Source organism: Anoplopoma fimbria, chromosome 23, assembly GCF_027596085.1.
Source record: "Anoplopoma fimbria isolate UVic2021 breed Golden Eagle Sablefish chromosome 23, Afim_UVic_2022, whole genome shotgun sequence".
Classification (NCBI taxonomy): domain Eukaryota; kingdom Metazoa; phylum Chordata; class Actinopteri; order Perciformes; family Anoplopomatidae; genus Anoplopoma; species Anoplopoma fimbria.
Window position 1 is genome coordinate 14,864,563 of NC_072471.1, and position 20,355 is coordinate 14,884,917.

Below are 20,355 nucleotides of genomic sequence, written 5' to 3' on the forward strand. Positions count from 1 at the left end.
AATACGTTATATTTCAGTGGGAAATGTTTTACTATGAATTCCATGGCATTTGGGCGACAGTTTCTTCTTCCAGATTTAGAGTTTTACATTTAACACGCCATGTGCTCATCCATATTGCTGTTGTCAGGGGAATTAAAAATGTTAGATGTTAAAAGAAAAAACATCTTGTTTCAGTTTCTAACTCCTCAACTGATGGAACAAATGCTCTTCTTTAACCAGCTACAACATGATTACTTACATTAATATATAAAAACCTCAACACATTATAAATTACAAATTTATAGTTTTCATACATTTAAATTAAACCCCTTTAATACTATATGCTAATAGGTATGTAACATTTGGAATGTAGGACTTTACTTGCAATTAGGGCTGCGGCTAACAATGATTTTTTTAAATAAATGGTTTGGTCCATGAAGTGTCTGATAAAAGTGAAAATGACCATTATAATTTCCCAGGGCTGAAACTGACCAATTTCAATTGTTTCGTCTGTAAAACTCCCAAATATCTCGTCTATTATCAAAGAGACTGAAGAAAAATGAACACACTTAGGAGCTGGAACCAAGTCACATTTGGCATTTTGCAAAGATTAGAACTAAATAGCTGCCAATGAATCTTGTTAGTTTAACACAAGTAAAGGATCTGAGTACCTCTTCCATCATTGCTCTTGTTTGTCCCTATTGGTTGTTGCTGCAACCAAAAATTCCTGGTGCATCATTTAATTAAACCCAACGGGAATATTGATTTGTATATTTCTAGAAAAAGATTAAAAAAAAAAAATTGAATAACATTTCATAATAGGATAATAGGGTAATAGTTTTTTAAAAGAAGTTTAACATTAATTTCCTCACACCAGGAATCAGTGTGCACATAATTCATGAATAGTGCTAATTGGACAGAAGGCCAAATTCCACCTTGTTGTAGGACACAAAACAACCTCATTCACCTTAAAGGCAAAGTCACCAACAGAGGCTTTAATTGATATTTCACACTTGAAAGCCAGCTGATATTTTCTCATTTGCAATTTAGAAGGTCTTTGCTCTTTTTCATTTCCACATTAAAAGGCCCTTCATGGGATATTCATGCCAAAGCAGATGTGCCAGCCCCCCCGCCCCCCAGGCAAAGTGTTCAACAATTTCCTGTTGACCAAGGTCAGACTTTCACTGTCCGCTGGCACTTCCTCTTCTCAGTGAAGACACAAGCTCATTAATCTGTTGACACACAGATGAAAGTCAGACTGAACTTGATGTCAACTAAATAAGAAACATATGTCAATAGATCAAAAACCGCTTGATATGACATTTTAAATTTTTTAGGGAAACAGAAATATGCAATTTGGTTGCTAGTCCTTTATAAGTTCTAAATTCCAGCTAATGCTAATTTCTACTTAGTAACCCGATGCAAGTTGGTTGCTACTATCTGCAAAACTGGCCAAGAGGTCACTGTAGGATAACAAGCTAACGTTGCCTTTTGGTTGCTAAACTTAACTGCGTAATACTTTTTTAATTTGGGTGACTTCTTCATGTAGCACAAGCTACACGATCACTCTGATCACCATGAACTAATTAATGTTTTGGTTGGGTGTTGTGTTGACAATAAACATCTATTTAATGCACTATCCATCAGTACCAGACACCACTTTGAGTAAATACACGTCAGTAGACTGAATTAATTCGGTGTGAGGCTGTTTTTCGCTCTTACAGTTCAGCGGATTGGTGATAAGCTATTCTATTGTTTTTTTTAACATTGTCTTGTTAATGGTTTATTGCCTCTTTAACAGCTGCTCAAAGGCGTGAGACTCATCCTCTGGTCAGGTAGCCAACTCATTAGTGTATTAAAAAAAAAGGCAAATGGGACAGACCCCCCTGCATACAGCTAGGAGATAAGATGCTGCAGACACAAATTATTCTTGGTAAAATAACAATTGTTTTATTTACCATTGTTTATGCCTGTTCCAGCAGCTATTAAGCTGTTTCTAATGGCATAACACGGCATGCAACTCTCTCCTGCTGCTCCATTTGCTTCTATCCTCAGTCAATTTTAATTAAAAGTTGTCGATAAATTGGATTGTGCCAGAAAGGAACTGGGCTGTTGAACAGAGTATCGATTCTATGCTTATGAGATAAAACGTTTACGTCGAGATGATTTAATGTTATCCTCCTGGAAAAAATAATGAAAACTTTATATCCACTTACTGCTGTTACGGTCTGTTTCATTATTAATAGGAACTTATTAGTGCGAGGAGCCGTTTAATTTAATTTGAACAAATGATTCAATTTAACATAAGAGCCACGTGGCATGATTCCCAATTGGCTCATCTACAATAAACTGGCAGAAACATAGTGAAATCAAATGAATAACTAACTGTAGAGAAAATGTCCCACTAGACTCAGCTGATCAACACTTCCAATACTAACCTACTTTTCCTTAAGGAATCTGGTGTTTTTTTCAGCGCCACAGTGTGTGGACTTCTCGGCGGGGGAAAAGCAAACAAAAACACAAACTTAGCGGGAATCTGGGGCAGGAATGGCATGTCCTAGTGATTGATTAGATTGCCACAGACTCCTGCAGGATTTTGGGAGAGTAGAGGGGGGATCGCACCGTCCCAGCAGGCCCACTCATCGATGGGCTGATTGCTTCCTCATGGTCTCCTCTGCCGAGGCCTCACGCTGGAAACCAACTCCAGACAGCAACAATGCTTCCCTCTAGATTGACAAGTTGTTTAATTTCGAGGCCAAGGAAAAAAATCCTACTTCTTATTGAAGTAAGTGGAAAGAAATGGGACAGTCTAAGAAAGATTTGCTGTCTCGAATCAACTTGTTTATTACTTTTCTTTTCTTCCTTGGCACCTGAAGGGCCTTTCCCATCAGCTCTTGCCAGCTGTGGGCCTCTAGAATGGTCCCAACCAGCGACGGCACTGATCCCATCATGCCCCTCTCTCTGCACAGCGTATACAGTGTGCAGCAGCCGTGCCTCAGCTCTCACATTCCTCTCGGTGAAATCATATTTTCTAGCTGCCGCTGATTTGTTTGGTCACAGCGGCGCCTGCATGATAGATGTATTTCTGGCTGTGAAACACACTCCCGTGCCCCTCACTGCCCCCCTCTCAGACTAGTTTGGAAGATAGTTTAGAGGTATGTTGAGCTGCGAATTGTTCCGTCGGACGAGCGCCAGAAACTCTGCAGCCTGTGTGAAGCACGTACAGATGTTGGCAGAGAGCTCGCCAAGTTGCTAATGCTGCACGTGGCTGGCCGCCAGACATTATACTTAGAATAGTAACGGTGCTGAAAAATGCCTACCCATCATGCCTCGCTCCAGGTACCGCTCTCTGCCAGTAACAACATACAGTAAAGGCGGCAGAGTGGCATGGAAGGTATTTCTGTGTGTGCATATTTGTTTTCTCTGGGTATTGCTTTTATGAAAAGGGGAATACCAGGGAATGGAAAACCCATTATGCACACATGCATCACATTAAAACAATGATTGAATTTCAATTTTAAGATAATTTAAATTCATGACTTAATGTGACATTAAATTATGACCTCTGCAAGATATTCCGTAGATAAAGCTTTAGCTTCTGTAGGTCGCTGTTTTTTCTGTTGGTTGAGCCAAAACTGCTCATGTTAAAGCTGCTCCAATCAATTTTTTCATATTAACAATGAATGGAAATACTTTGTACAACATGAAAGGGGCCGAATTTGCAAAATATTATCACCCAACTCTCCAGTTCCCCTCAGCTTTATGTAGCGTTTTCGCGTGTTTGAACTCATTGTTTTGTTTTTTACGGCTCACTACTTTACTATTTCGGTCGTTCTTCTTCCGTTTATTAATTTCATGTTTACTGACATTTTGTAGAGGAATTTGGTTAACGAGACCTTTGGGATTTCTGAGGTGGCCATTTTTTTTGTTAGCAGGTTTGAGAACAGCAACAATGGTTGCTCTTTTGGTTGGTTGTAACAATCTGCTATGTCTCTGCATTTTTTTCTTACCGACTGTTGAACTTGAATTTCTCCCAAGCTCCGTGAGTTTAATGGGATGGAGGTCTGGCTGGTAATTCAAAACAAACCAGAAACATAAAACAGTTGGGTTTATTACTTTAAGTACATGTGCATCATGTCTGAGGAGGAGAGGATCTTTTGGCCGTGCTACATTGAGGCTCATTCCAGGTGTCGAGCCACATTCATGTCCTCACCGCCCAACACAGGGGCATTTAAACGTCAGAACAGTGTATGTGTTGTCAAGGGTGAGCCTGTGTGAGGTTGATGTTGACGGGTGGCTGAGAGGCTCCAAAGTGGCCCGTGTTGAGGGTCTGCGTTGTGTGGCCACCGCCAATTACATGTCCCAGAGCCCGAAACAAAATGTCTGCTGTGTGAACCGGTCAGTGTGGATAAATAAGGCAGTGTGTGGCGCTCGGTTGGGATGCCTGCCTCTTATAATTAATGGGAGGACTGACTTTGGCATGGAGTGTGGTGGCCCAGACTGATGGCCATATGATTTGTCAACATGTGTCCTTTCACCCCATAATCCCCCTCCCCCCAAAACACACACACACTGTCTGGAAACCAAGCCAGAGAGACCCACTTTTTTGGTGATTTGGAGCAATTGCACCTCCACACCAGTGAAATGATCCCATAGAAAAGTTTTTCTTTAATTAAAAAATAATAATAAATAGAATAAAAAAGAAAACTCCCCCTTATAAATAAATGACGAAAATAAAGCAGAGGAAAAAGGAGGGTTAAAGTGAGAAAAATATTTAAAATGTCAATCTATTTTATTTATATTTGTATAGAATGTTATCCTGAACTTGAGTGTAAAGGGCCATTTCACTCTTAAGAAATCCTTACTGATATCAATATCAGTTATCTAAATGTGGAAAAAACTACAGCAAACCCAGCATATATGCATTCATCTTTGATTCAAGGTCAGAGTATATAGGACAACTTGCCTGAGGTTTGTATTGATTGTAATTATCTTTCACCCTGAGGGGAACTGCATCTCATTTGTAACACAGTTTTCTTGTGTATTTGTTAGACTGGCATGCTTTTTATCCAATAACCACCCATCTGCACCCAGACGAGCTGACCGAAATGCAGACGAGTCAGTTCAATATCCAATTTAACTTCCCTATGAGCCTTTTGCGCTTTGCCCCCTCACTGACATTGACTTCCCCACACACTCTGGTGCTGGACTTAATTAGTGCGTGTTTCAAATGTTGACACACATGGATGGAGGTGCTAATCAGGGCCTGCACGGTGCAGTAGACAAAAAAGAACATGGTGCAAACTTCGTTTGACCGGTCCAAAAAGTTAAGAAAAGACCAGCAGATATGCATGCTAATGCTGTATATATTATTCTGGCCTGAATCCTTCACTGGTCCACTTTAGCAGAAACCTCTAGTTGAAAAGGACACGCCTTTGTGTCCTTGAAACCTCATAAGGATTTTCTTCATTAGATATTTTTCCATTTTCCTCTATTATATCTCAGGCATTTCTGCTCTATTAGCATCACGATTATCCAACTCCTGAGGACACAGCTTCTTAGAGAGACTTTTTAATTAGACTCTCTTCTCTCCTGACTCCGACAGTGTTATGCCAAACAAGGCAGTAGTCACACCAGACCTCCTTCCTGCTGAGAGCCTCTAACCCCCCCAGACCCCCCACCTTCAATTAACTCACCTCCCATGGCCCTCCCGCCTGGAAAAAATCAGCAGTGGGTCCACGGCGGTGATAAAGAAAGCACAGCTGTTCAAACAGTGGGGGTGGTTGGAAGGATGCGTCAGCATATTTAGCATATTTTGTTTGTAGAAATCAAACTTAATGCACATCAGCAGACCACCAAATAAGATATCTCAAGGCCTTTATAATGCGTAACAAAACGGCACATAACACATTTTATAAATCTAGATATGATCTTTAATTTCACTAGATAATTGAAGCTTAACTGCAGTGAAGAAGGACGGTTGGATTAAAATGAGATTTTGTTTAATAGATATTGCACAAGAAAGATGCTGCAGTGTCCCTTATTCTGCTTTGGGATAAAACAAAATACATCTCTACTTTTGAAAGACAAAATTAAATTCATCATGAGTGAACACATCAATGCAGATTTGTCTGTAAGTAATCTCCAATGTTCGGTCCACATGGTGGGTATCTAAGTGAAACTGAGGGTCACACATTTCATCCCCATAACTTGTTCATCAACAGCCTCAGGGCAAAAATGTAAAATTATTCCTTTCAGGCAAAAATCAACACAAAAGTCAACACAATATCCAAAACGTCTGATCCTCCTCACCTGCTGGACGGAGCTTAAAGGGGAACAGAACTCCACTTTGGTATGATAGCGCATGGGAGAGGGTCGTTACATTTGCATTTCAAAGAACACATGTCAGATTAAAGCACATAGCTGTCAGGTCAGTGATTGGTTAAAAGGGGTCATTGCTCAAAACAATGTGCGGTTAATAGGTGACTCATTTTGAATAGACTAGAGGAAGTGAACCTATCTGATGGGAGATAACGGGGAGAAAGCCCGCGGGGGAAAATGTGTTTTCAGTTAGAGAAGGACAGTTTGGCCCGAGCGTCACCAGACTGCTTATTGTTTTAATTCTGGGAGGTATCTTTAACGCACGTTTGTAAAACTCTTTTGTAACACCTAGGACTCTAAGTGGCCCTGAATGGATTTATAACATAACTTTGAAACAACAAGTGGTTGAAATTATTAGTTGTGATTGGGAAACACCCCTCCAACTGCCAAGACAAGCCCAATCAGCATGATTATTTTTGTTGTGTGTGCTCAGCATTGAGGTAATCAGGAGGGGGTGCAAAGCATCTCCGCAGCACCCCAGGGACTCTGATGACTCAACCTAGCCACCCCCTCACCCAACTTTTCTCCTCCACAAACCTCCCGCTGCTTGTCTCCTGAATGCTCGCCCTCCTCCTCCTCTCACCTCCCCTGTTCTCCACCATGACCTATTGTTTGTCGACCGACGAAGTGCAGCATTCCGGCCTTCGGCTTGAGCTTTTTGTTTCCGGAGCTACAGGAGATACCTGCTCGACCACCTGAAAGAAAACTGTTGTGTAGGGGAGGGTGTATGCCTTTTTTTGACATGCTGTTTTATAGCTTGTAATGCTAAAAATACAGAAGCAGTGTGAAGGCAACAGGTGAGCATTTATCTGTACTTATTTAACAAAACCTTTTTTTAATTGAACTATCCTTCAGTTTCTTCTTACCTGCAGTTACGCTTCAATTAACCTGTGTAAACAAAATCAGATCAATATTTATCCGATATGTGCTCCTATTCATAGATAATAAAAGGTTATTAACTGTTGTCTTGTCTTGAAGACCTGCAACGTGTTAGCATCAAAAAAACAAAGCAATGTTCAAATGATAAGCAAGAGTCAGTTTTATTGATTAGAACGTGCTATTGGAGTCTGGTAGATCCCAATGTTAAAAAGTGTTTAGTGCACTACATCAAGGCAAATTTACTGTTATCACTAAAATAATCTCATCAGTCTAGTAACAATGCAGAGCACTACCAACACATTTGCTACCACCATTATTATTACTAGTCACATTACTATTACTATTACCTGTACCATTAAGCATTTTAGCTTTACTTCCACCCTGAAGCCCTTTTGCTTTCTCGCTCTGCAGGTTTCCATGAATCGTTGTGGTACCTGGACCGTAGTCGTGCCTCCTGCTGTGAGCCGACTGACACCCACTGCTACTTCGATTATTATTATTAATCACATTACTATCCCTATTTCATAATTATAATTCTAAATAGTAGTAGTAGTAGTAATAATAGTAGTAGTAATAGTTAAAATAGTTAAAATAGTTTTTTTTGTCTGTAAATATAATATTTCAATTATTGTTGTTTTTCTACTGTTTCTTATTGCTTATTTATAATACTTGTTTTTTTTATTTTCATTTTTTATTTTTATCTTGTCTTTCTTCTACTATGTCTCTTGTGTGCACTTTACTCTATGCTGCTGTAAGCCTGCAAATTTCCCCGCTGCGGGACTAATAAAGGATTATCTTATTTTATCGAATATAATAATTTCTGCTGTTATTATAAGTAGTCTTATTATATGAATCATTTATTTTTCCTGTGCCGATGTGACAGAGGATGGGACAGAGGATGTCGCATGTGTACAGATTGTAAAGCCCTCTGAGGCAAATTTGTAATTTGTGATTCTGGGCTATACAAAATAAACTGAATTGAATTGAATTAAATTCTCAGTTCAAACTCCCAATGCCGATGCTTGGTCGGAGGTGATAAGCTTCAGACTAAGACGCTCTAAATTAATATAGATCAACAAAACCCGTTACATGATACTTTTGGCTCCATGGTGTTTTTGTTTTGTTTCAATTTTGTTGTAATATTGAGCCAAAGCATGATGGTTTTTACTAACCTAAACAAGTAGTTTTGTTGCCTAAACCTCACAAAGTTTTGTCACAGTGTTGGTTTTGTTTTGATTTTATTAACAATGTTAACCATGTGTTTCAAACTGTCAGTAACTGCAACCATAATCCGGAAACGTAATTAAAAATGCAGTGTAGTTGAATAGGAATGTTTTTTTGTTGGACACAGACAGGGTTATATACTTAAAACCAATCACTGACCTTCATACAGTCTTTGCATATTACTGAATCGAGGCTATACATCACTTCAAATTGACTGCATGCTTTTTCCAAAGTACCTTCCAACATTAGTTTCCGCAGCAAGAACCTATAGGAACACTTGGAAATCTGGCAGAACACACCAAACAAATTCAATTTTTTTTCAAAGCAAAATGAAAAGTTATTCACCAGACATGTTGCCATTTTCACACAGACTCGCTTAACCCCTCCAACTTCATCGTTACTTGTTAGCTACCTGATATGGCAGTAAATGGTTTTGTCCCTCTTTGTTTTCTGTACCACAGCCCCATGTGCTTTGGGAAATGTGTTTGTTTGTCTTGCCAAGAGTTATAAAGATCGATGTCTCTCTTATATCTGTAGGATAAATATGAAGCCAAAGCCAGCGACTGGTTAGCTTAGCTTAGCATAGTATACAGACAAGAAAGATAAGGAAACAGCTAGCTGGACTTTGTCCAACAGACTTTTGGCGAGATTGTTTAGTCAACTGCTGTTTCCTGCGTTTAGAACGAACTGCGAGTCTCAACTCTTTTGTCTTGCTTGAAGTAATTGACACCTTTATAAAAAGTGGACTAAATAAAACCGAGGTTTGTGGCAGTACATGGATGTAAAAAAGCAGCATGAGACAGGTGGAGGGTGTCCATGAATGCAGCTGTTGGATATCTCCTCACTGCTTCACCCCCACACCAGAGGGAGGTGCTGAGGTGAGAATGAAGCCCTCCCCCGGCCTGCAATCCCTCTGACCCAAACAGCCAAGGTCTTTGCTGGCTCGGTGGAAACAAGCTGTCAGGAGAGGTAAACATGTGATTAGGGAGCCTCTGCCTTCGGTGGTCTCATCACTCACACGGGTTTTAATACAGCCTTAAATCTGGAAACACAGGCTGTAAAGTTAAACACCAGCCAGCACAGAGGAGGAGTTACGATGTGAGAGGTGATGTGATGATCTGGTGAGCACAGCGTTGCTCTTCCCACCAGTGTGTGAGGGTGATTTCTGGTGCATAGTGACCTCTAGAGGTTGAGATAATGGAGAGGAAATTCGTTTCCCTGTCTGTATTGACTGAGAGCTCCAAAACCCCTCTTTGCTTTATCTAAATCTCCTCATGTGATTTACCTGCATTCCTGTCATCATGGAGAGAGGGAGGGTCCCTGAAAAATGGTTCATTGCAGGCCCTTGAAAAGAGTCAGGGGTTTTCATCATGACTTAGACTCACAGACTTCAGTTGTTTCTGAACATGATAAAAAAAAAGAAATATTCACATTCGTCCCACATCCTATACAAATATAAATAAAATAGATTGACATTTTAAATATTTTTCTCACTTTAACCCTCCCTTTTCCTCTGCTTTATTTTCGTCATTTATTTATAAGGGGGAGTTTTCTTTTTTATTCTATTTATTATTTTTCTTTAATTAAAGAAAAACATTTCTATGGGATCATTTCACTGGTGTGCAGGTGCAATTGTTGATTTCCCGATTTGTCCTTTGCGTAAGGCTTTGCATCAAATTCGCATCAGCCGTTTTGCCATTCAATCAAGCTGTACATTCAAATCACAAACAAATCCTTTATTTGAGCAGAGCGTCCAACTGAAACTTACTGCAGGAGAGGTGCACCTGTTTGCTCTAATTAAGTGTTGTGGCTTTATAAGTTCATAAACACAAGGACAAATATACTATAATTCAAATTTTTGGTCAAATACAAAAAATCCAATATATTCAATACATCTTTCCATCCACTCCTTCTTATCGTTTAGTATCACATATCTGCCGTCCTTGAACAAGCTCATCCGCACAACAAGAATGTGTAAAAATAGATCTGCCTAGGGTTCTGCAGGGTGCACTTACAGTAAATGTCCTGCATGAATATTAATGGTAGGCTGCTGTGGTGATTCACTGGACTCAAACAAAGCGGTGCTGCCTGATGAACATTTATATTTAGTAGTGTAACGTTCCCTGTCCAGTCTCCACTGTGGATATTACACTGTCACCTCACATTAAATGTTTTGTTCCAGTCGCTTTGAGTCTCTTTTGCACATTTCAGCAGATGTTTTACATTTTCTTAAATTTTTTCTCCGAAAAGAACAGAATTTTGGTTGAGTTCAAATAGAGAGAGCAGGTACAGCAGAAAACACAATACTGTTTTACCAGTCTCTGAGAAGATGAGACAGGTATTTAGAAATAGCTTTACTCTTTGATGCATGCATGCAGGATGGGAAAGGTGTAGTTTTATGAGTCTAAGTGAAAAAGTCTTCTGCCCTCATAAAGAAATTAATTCAAGGACAGCCTCATTTGTGACCCTTTGGATTCATTTCCCACACCGCCCCCTTCTGGTGGGACATCATGTCCCCCAGTGGCTCCTCATTCATGTGTTGTCCTTATCTCGTTTATTCTAACACATTTTTTGCAGTGCAATATCCCAAGATCCGCTGGACTTTGAGATGTAGTGGAGCTCGGAAACTAAATCTAAGGTGTATTTCATGTACATTGGAATGTGCTGAGACTTGCCTGCACTCTGCCTCTAACACATGTTCTCATTTAACAAGCACACCAGCTCGCTACTGTAAGTTACGACACCTGTGTGACAACTGTGTCTGCATTTGAGTTGACAGTAACTCGCCTTTACAATTTATGTTCATCTAGGTCGAATGCATGAATATTAATCTGAGTTATATCAACAATACAACATAATAAGGAGGCTGAGGTGATAGAAGGAGCTGATCAGCAGAGTAAACATTGATGGTTGTTGGGGTTTAGCCTAATGTCAGCAAGCTGCTGTCAAATTGTTTGGATATTCAAAATTAGAGAAATACTTTAAGAGCTTTAAGTTTAAACACAATAGATGTTCAATCAAAATCAGAGGAGGCATTGTCAAATTGTGTAGAAATTTTAATGTTAACACAAATGTTCATAAAACCACAGCAGTGCTTGGATTCTGATTTATTATTTTTACAGTTATCTCACAGATCATGTTCACCTAAATCCCTTTGGCCTCAACTATACTCTGTCCTGAGACAAAAAAAATATTTCTCTTGGCTTCCCCTGTGAACCGCACCTCTACCTCAACGGTGCAAGCTTGTCTGGAGTTTCTGTTTGGACTTTGGGAGCGCCATGCTTCCATAATCTGAGCTCCACTGTTTGTGTTCTTACCCACGACCTTAGAGCTTTTTGTTGACACTTTCAAACTGTGAGGATCATGTGAGTTCCCAACAGCAGCAGTGCATGCTTTTGTTGAGATGTAGCCATAGTTGCTATGTTTGGTACTATAGAGATTGTACATAAGTATTGAAAGTAGTCAATATCAGAGGTTTTATCTGAAATTGATTAATCTGGTTTTACAAAATGTACAGTCAAGAGACATAGGCTGTGTAAAGATTAAATACTAGGCATTAATACCTTGCTACTGTCTTTAAACTCACTTATGTACTTTTATACAAAGCCCAATAAGGTTATAAAAAACAATAGCATGTTAATACAGAGCCTCGAAACTGACTAAATGTAAAATATTTGTAGGCAAAAATATAAGTGAATACGCCAATATTTTAATTGATATAATTTAACAATGGTGGCTAGACACACCTACCACGATAGCATTTTCAGCTAGCTACCTAACTGAAGCTAACTTCTTAAAGCTACAACGGCTAGTGCATGTAGCCTAATGTTAATCATCCACATACTGTGCTGCATACTGACGTAGCATTACTGTGTGTAAATTTATTGAACCAATTTTTTGCCAGAAAGCTTATGCTAACAAAGTTAGCTCAAAGTTCACAGACACCAGGCCTATGTTCCCCGTGACTTGGCTGATGACCTTTTACTAGATCTGTCTGTCCATACAGTCCGGATACCAAGGAAAGTTAAATATTTAATGTTTTAGAATAAAAACATGCTATGATGATGACTTTACCAGAGGTTAAACACAGGTAAAATCATAGTTTTCAGTGTAAAATGGCAATGTACTGTAACTAACAGATATCTGGCATTAAAGACACCAGTCAGTCTCGACATACCAGCAAGTGTCTTTCCTTTACTCCAACAGTCAGCAAGTGAGCCACTTACTGTACAGTCATGTACAGGATTATAAAAATATAGCCTATATGTAAACTCCTCAGAGTTATTCACAGTTACAACTACTGCTACAAAGTTGGGTTTATTGGGTTGAATGACAATGAGCAGCCCTCGTCAAATGTAAAATTAAGCAATATGCACTTTTGTTATGTTTTAATGAAATATGTATCTCATAGATATTTAATTCTGCCCGATGTGGAAAAGTCTCTAAAACAACATTAAGACCAGCATGGGATTCTCAAACTCTCGACTGAAACAGGCCTGACAAAAGGATTGTTGTGTAAAGAACTGTTTTAGGCAGAGAGAGGCAAGATGAAATAAATAAAAAAACATCCCATCCTATCCCTTGTCATATTGAGCAAATATTTGACACTATATTTAAAAAAGTATTACATTTCTTGACACGTAACGTGATAATAGTCGCATTACCTACCAAAAGATTTTACTACACTACTACACTAACCCTTTGAATGGAGCAGGATATATTTCCTGGTGCAGCTAATCCATTGTGTCATTTGGCCACGTGCCATGATTCCCTATAAATACAGTAGTGTGTGTTCACACATCAGGTAGCCAACATCAAAATGTGACGGAAAATATTCCTGACAGGATGGAAAAGAGAGATCCTCTTGCTAAAGTTATATTCAGCAACTTTGCCACTGATGCGTTTTTAGGGATGAAAATTTGATGATCAACCTCTGGGGCAAAGTGACGGCCAGCATCGTCATAGCTCAGAACGTCAGTGTCCTCCTTTAGTCTGGTTCATTTGTCTGAGTGAAAAGGATGAGGCTCACAAGGTATCATGGGTAAAAGGGACATACATGCAGGCAAACAGAATAAAATTGTGTTCATGTTGATGCGTAAATTCAGAATTATTTTAAACTGGCAGTAGACACCACGGAGTTCATGCCAAAGTTACACGAAGAGGAATCACAGTTATTTTGTCTGTAGGCTACTGAACCTTAACAAACCCACTTGAAACATCTAGCAATGTCAGAGGCAACAACTTATGTAGGCTTCATCCTGCTGTCAGCAGTTTAACACATACAGTAGAACAGAGCATACGATTGAAAATGATTCATGTAAAGTGAATTGAAGAAATGACAAAGCAACTGTTCGGGTGATTATCTTGGAAATCCTCCTGCAAATGAATTTGTTATCCTTAACATGAGTGAGTCACTCCCAAAACCAGAATATGAGTTGGATTGCTTCTGTATCTCTCTGCCTAGCAACAGCTCTTTTAGATTTTATTTCCATATCGGTTACTTCATATAACACCCATTTTTTTTGTCTACAGTTGTTCTTAAATGTCTTCTTAACATTTGGCAAGTCACTCTCACCATATGCACCGGCTTCACTGTGACCCCCTTTACAATAATCCAACGGGATTGAGCTCAAATGACCCAGATTGAGTTTTCCGCTGGTGATGCCAGCGGCTTTATGCATGCAAAGAACATCTGATGTTGAAAGAGTGGAAGTCAAATGTACAGAAAATCAATTTCAAACATTTTTTTGAATGACATTTCAGCTGCTTTCAGTACCGGAAGCTCAACTGAGCATTTGACTTGTTCACCTCAACTGACACTGACAACTTCCCTCAGCGCTCACACTTGAAATTGACACTTCAAGCAATAGCATATAACTGAGTATTCATTTTTCAGCTCTAACACTTAAACTGCCACTTCAGCTTTTTTCATTATTGTAGTTAGTATTATTATTAGTAGTAGTATAGGCCCTTGTATTCAGAATCATAAAATTACGACCTTTTGATTTAATTTTATACCCTTGATACTCTTATTCCTGCTTTCAACTTTTGTTATTGTGGGATATTTATGTTTGTATATATATTTTAATATATTGGCATAATAGTGTTTTTAAATTAATTTTAATATTCAACTGACACTCACTCTTTAAATGACACTCCAGCTACTTTCAGTGGTTACATGCCAACTAAATCAGCTCTTTCTGCCTATTATTATTACTATTAGGTAGTATTCAGAATTTTACAAAATACAAATATAATACAGATAACAAAAATGTCAAACATTACGCGTCTCAATTGTACTTATTGTATTTGCTTAGTATACATTATAACGAATATCTTTGAGTTCTGTCAATGTTTTCTCTATTTTCTGAAATTGTACAGGCCAGTGTGAGAATAAAAAACAATCCATATTGCAGCCACTGTGTTACTTTCTTTGCCTGGAGCATAGAGACACAGTACAGCAGGCCTGACACAGGAGGAGGGATGAGGAACTGTGCATGTAACGAGTCCTGATGACTGAGCCAATCCTTCGGAGCCGCCCTCACGTCACACATGCGGCTCACTCAGGAAATTTAAACACAAGAGGAGCCATCCACAACAGACACGCATCTCTCTGATCCAAGGTCACACCGAGCCGGCAGCCTGCACAGGACTCTCTCTCTCTCTCTCTCTCTCTCTCTCTCTCTCTCACACACTCCTTCATCCCCACTCCCACAAAAAGGTAAAGTAACATTTAATGTCTGTTTATCGCTGATGGCGCTGAAAGAAGAGCCGGTGATCGGTAGGATTAACCGGGGCTTTCGGCGTTGTCGGGACGGGACAGCGGCGGTATGCAAGGATGAACATGTGCTGCGATGAATGAGCCATATATATATGTATATATATATATATATATATATATATATATATATATATATATGAGAGAGAGAGAAAAGGGCTTAACGCTGCAGAGTAGATGTTGGATTACATGCTGTGATGCGTTCAGGAGCATTTGGAGAGAGGAGGTGTAAATTCATCTCCACGCCGCCGTGCCGCCAATTTCTGGAGGATAATTATTAAAATAGAATCTTAATTATTGTTTTTTTTAAGCTCACGTAACTTTGAATGTGGTTGAGTCCGTGTAGGCCTCGGTCATGTAGACTGGCTTCATCCGGTCCCTGTCCTTACATCAGCAGCATCATATGATGGGCTGCAGGCCTGAGGAGGCACTCTGCTGGTGCATCCCGACCTTGCCGGCTAGTTTTCCTGATCTTAGTTAAACTTTCACAGGTTTCCTCAAAATGCCAGCAAACAGTGGCATCCTGAGTCGATTAGGCACAAGATAAGACGTTTAAAGTTGATAAAAATAACTTCACATGACAGTGTTTTCCACTGGAAAATGTATCACTGCTCTCTGTTTATTAAGACTGAAGGCCTGGTAGGTTAGTCAGATATTGAAATAAACCATCAGCTTTTTATTTGCCTCTTTTGCAACTAGTTTGCTGTTGAATAGCATCTCAATCAGCAAGTTAAGCTAATGACATTTCTACTCAACAGCAACTACTGTGGCCAAAAGTAACAATTACAGGACAAATGCTGAAATAAAATGTCAGGGGAAAAAAAAGTTGTTAAGACGGAGAACCTACACAGTAATGTCAGATAAACTGTGTCATCGACCTACATTTGGCTAACATCAGCCCCCATAAGCTAATGGTCACGGCTGTATCAACGGAATGGTTGAGTATATTGAAATGAGTGAGGTTTGTTTTATTAACTCCAGCACCTAACCTCAAATATTAACACGTTATATCTCCTTTTGTTTACAAGTACACAAACTGAACTGTAGAAAATGACATCTTGTGGTTTTATGGGTGTATGTGCAGGACTATTTCTAATACTACATTCTAATCTAATTCTCGCAAAGAAAGTGAAAAAGCACTTTTTCCTAATCTTTAAAAACAACACTAGCTAGTAGGATCAACACACAGTTCGCATCCACTTTCTATCAGCTTTTACTAAGTTTTCTTGTTGTTGAGGACATTTTGAAAGATGTGTTTTATTTTAACATGATGCTGGTAGTATTGCCAAAGGCTTCTTTGGAACTGTTTGGTGGCTATTTAAATATATTTATAATGGAGGCTGCTCCTGGTACACCTCCAAGTTTTCTCGTACCCGACCTTTGGCCGAAAAGGTGGGATGGTTTGCATTTTTTCTTGTTTTTCTTGTTATTTCATGCTGTTTTGAACATCTGTAGGTAACCTTCACATTCTTTGGTTGTGTTTGTCCACACTGTTTGTTTTCCTCAAAAGCAGGGGCCTATCTGGTCATGTGGGCGGGAACCTTAGTGCCAAACTTCTTTTTGACATGTTCATTACTCAGGTGTTAAAGGTTCACATTTTTGCCATATTTTGTTGGTGAGTTTGTACTCGCATGTATATACTGTATGACACTGACAGGGTTGTGCTCCTGTGTACCTCCTGGATATGAATACATTTCTGTGGGGGATTTTTTTTTTTATGGATCAGGTTTGAAGTCCAGGACCTCCTTCCACGGTTCCTAAGGGGAGGTTTGTAGTGGACACAAATGTGCTGATGCTTGCAAACGACACCTGATACAGAACAAGCCATACTTTAAGAACAACTTACTCACATAAGACCTGGAAACTATGAAAAACTAAACATCCAAATTAGTTGGTCAAGTTTAATGTATCTGAATTTAATTATCGTAATAAACAAGTCAATGGGTGAGATTGTAGGCAACCTTCAGTACACCCACAAAGATTGTACAACATTTAACAACTAACTAACTCTTTTAGCTTTGCTCTGGAAGAAAAGCGCTGTCATCCTGTTGTGTAACATTTAACAGATTTCCCTTCAAATGTGACAACATGTCTAACACTGATAATAGATGAAACAAAATAAGTACAAACAAAGACTGATAGAAGCTGAAATGATTTCCATTTCCATTTAAAATGTAGTTTTAATTGTAATTACGGGGACGTCTCTAAATTAACAGGTTGATTATTTATTGTTTATGTTAAAGAAGAAGAGCTACCGATAAATCGGCCAGGTAGATATATCGGTTAATATTTGCTTATTGGCGAAGACAATAACTAAAAAGTATTTGCAGTACAGGAATGCCAAACTAGGTTTTTTATTACCTGTTTTTGTCGCATTGAGCACTTCAATTTAATCTCCTTCATCTGAAGATGCTCTGTTAAAAGATTGATGTTTGACATTTGATTTCCCACATAAGCACTCATGCTCAAAGTGCTCAAACAAAGATGTAACAGAGGCCAGTGCCTCTGACCTTCATGACGTTTTCAGAGGCGTGGAGAGGAGCGGGAGCTTTGGGTTGAATGTTGAATGTAGGTGTTGGTAGGCATGGAAAAAGTGGTATGGATGGACTGAATCCCAGCATGCTATTGTGTCCACAGAGGTGTACTTGTGTGAAGGTGATGTACGGGTCCTTTTTTTTTTTTTTTTTTTTTAACCGCCAAGGAGCATTGCGCTGCATGAATGTCAGTAAATCACAGGTTGGGAGAAGGATTCTGTTTTGGCAGATGCTTGCCATCCAGTTTAATGGTCAGAGGTGTGTTTATGGAAATTTATCAGACCATTTGAAAGGTTTTTTTTTTTAATCAAGGTTTCGTCTCATCAAGATTTACGGCCTGACAAATAAGTAGAAAGGGTATTATAGTCCTAGTATATTTTATTTGAAGACCCTCTGTGTGGTGGTCTTTCTCCATCAGAATTCAGCTTTCAGAGGTCAGTGGCCATTGTTTCGGTTGCATTTGTTGGTGCTCAAGATCAAGGGCAAGTGTGTTTACGGGGACATGGTAGTTAGATTAAACGTTGATAAGGGGAACGAAACGGGTGGTTCAGGCAACACCCAGAGTGTTCCTCGATGGGTTAATGATGAACCATCTCTACAACAAAGTGAGTAGTGTTACTCCAAGGTTACCTTGGAACTAATCTTGCGTTGCCATAACTTGAAGTCTCATGAGAGTTGGGTGGGGTGGTGGAGGGGGCAGGTGTGGTGTGAGCGTCATGCTGGTGGCAGTCGCTGACTGTAGAGGTCATGTTTCCTTTTGTAGAGTCTGACAGGGTTTAAATCACCTGTTTAATCTGAACGGCATTTAACTGGAACCGTTAAATGCTGTTCAAGGTCTCGACAAATATTACGAGGCAGAGCCTGTAATTTTAAAGATGCATATCGTAAAACGTATACAAGTTAAGTGGGAATGTCCCCTTGCCCCCTAACTCTCATTAAGTCATGTTCCCACCTCAGCACCTGTCAGTCATCTATCCTTCTGTTGTACTTCATTGCAGTTCTAGTCCTATAGAGCTTCACAAAAGCCCATATTATGACACCATTACTGATTAATCACTGGCCAACTATCGGTGAAAGTAAGAAAAAGTGAGTCCACTTAGCAGCTAAGAAGTCAAAAGAAAGCTTTAATCAGTCTGGAAAATGGAGTGGAGGGAGTTCTACTTGCCATGAATGGTACCTTTGTACTTCTTTTCTTCCCGTTTTAATTGCTGGCTCCAAAAAGTCTAACTGTATTGAAAACTCTGTATAAATGTACCAAAATCTTTACAAAGTTAGTTACCCCACCCCATGAAGTTATATTTGAACTACATATGAAATTAATAATTCATTTTACAAGTCGAATCTTGGTGATGTTTGAGATTTATTTCTACAGGAAGACGATACCCACAGCGACGAGAATATATATATTATTCCATCCTCTGACATCTTACTAAAAATATTTAAAGGATTTTATTAGTGACTGCTGCTGTTATTTTATTATGTCTATTTAAGACATAATAAAGTATTAATTACTAATACTTTAGCACTTTTATCCCAACCCCCCCTTGCCTATTTATTACTTAATTATTAAGTAGTGACGACCTTTAAACTTAAATGCTAGTTTAAGAAACCTATCAGTGACTTAACATCTCTTTGAACATGCGCTTTTGTTGCCTCAGGCCTCTCACCTTCACAGCCACACCCATGAACACCTCCTTTACTGAAACTCATCTGAAAAATAACACTCCAAGCTTGGCCCTTGTTGTGAATTACACCTGAGACACTGTGTCCGTCCATGCTACAAAGAATGCAGTCTTTCAGGCTTTCTGCCAAGGTACTTAGTGATGTCCTTGAATGCCACACAGACATTACATTACAGTCATTTAGCAGACGCTTTTATCCAAAGCGCCTTACAATCAGTAGTATATTACATATCATTCACCCATTCACACACTGATAACAGGCTACCATGCAAGGTGCCACCATCAGACTCTAACTAACATTCATGCAACATCCAGTCCACACCGATGGCAAGCCTTCTCCTTGCCGCTCGCTCGGCTCTGTTGTTTGAGTAGGCTCAACAATGTAAAGTCCAGCAGTCATCTCAAGTACATGCAGGGGACACTGGACTAAAACAAACCCTGCGCTCGGCCCAGCAGCACACGAGGACAGGCGTGCGTGCGTGTGTGTCTTTGTGGTTTACGTGTTTTTTACTTTGGATCTTTCTACCTGACAATCCTCCCCAGCCTCTGAAACGGGAGGATTTTCTGCTGTTCTCCATCCAGGGAAGATTTGTCGGACAGACAAGCCATTTAAAGGAACAGTGAGTTACATTTAGGGGGACTTTTAGGGGCTTGCGATCATGTGACTGTCACAAATAGTTCACTGATAAAAACACTATTTACATGTCTAGGGATTATACAAAGAAGGCCAATTTGATTTTAAACAAGCACGAATATGTAAACGAAAGTGAAACCTAATTCAATCGGCTCTCTCCGCAGTCTCTCATCCACCGCCGCTTTACACAAGCACAGCACGAAAGATCGGCCTAGAGCTCTTTTTTTTTTTTTTTTTTTTTAAAACAAGCTTAAATACTTTGTT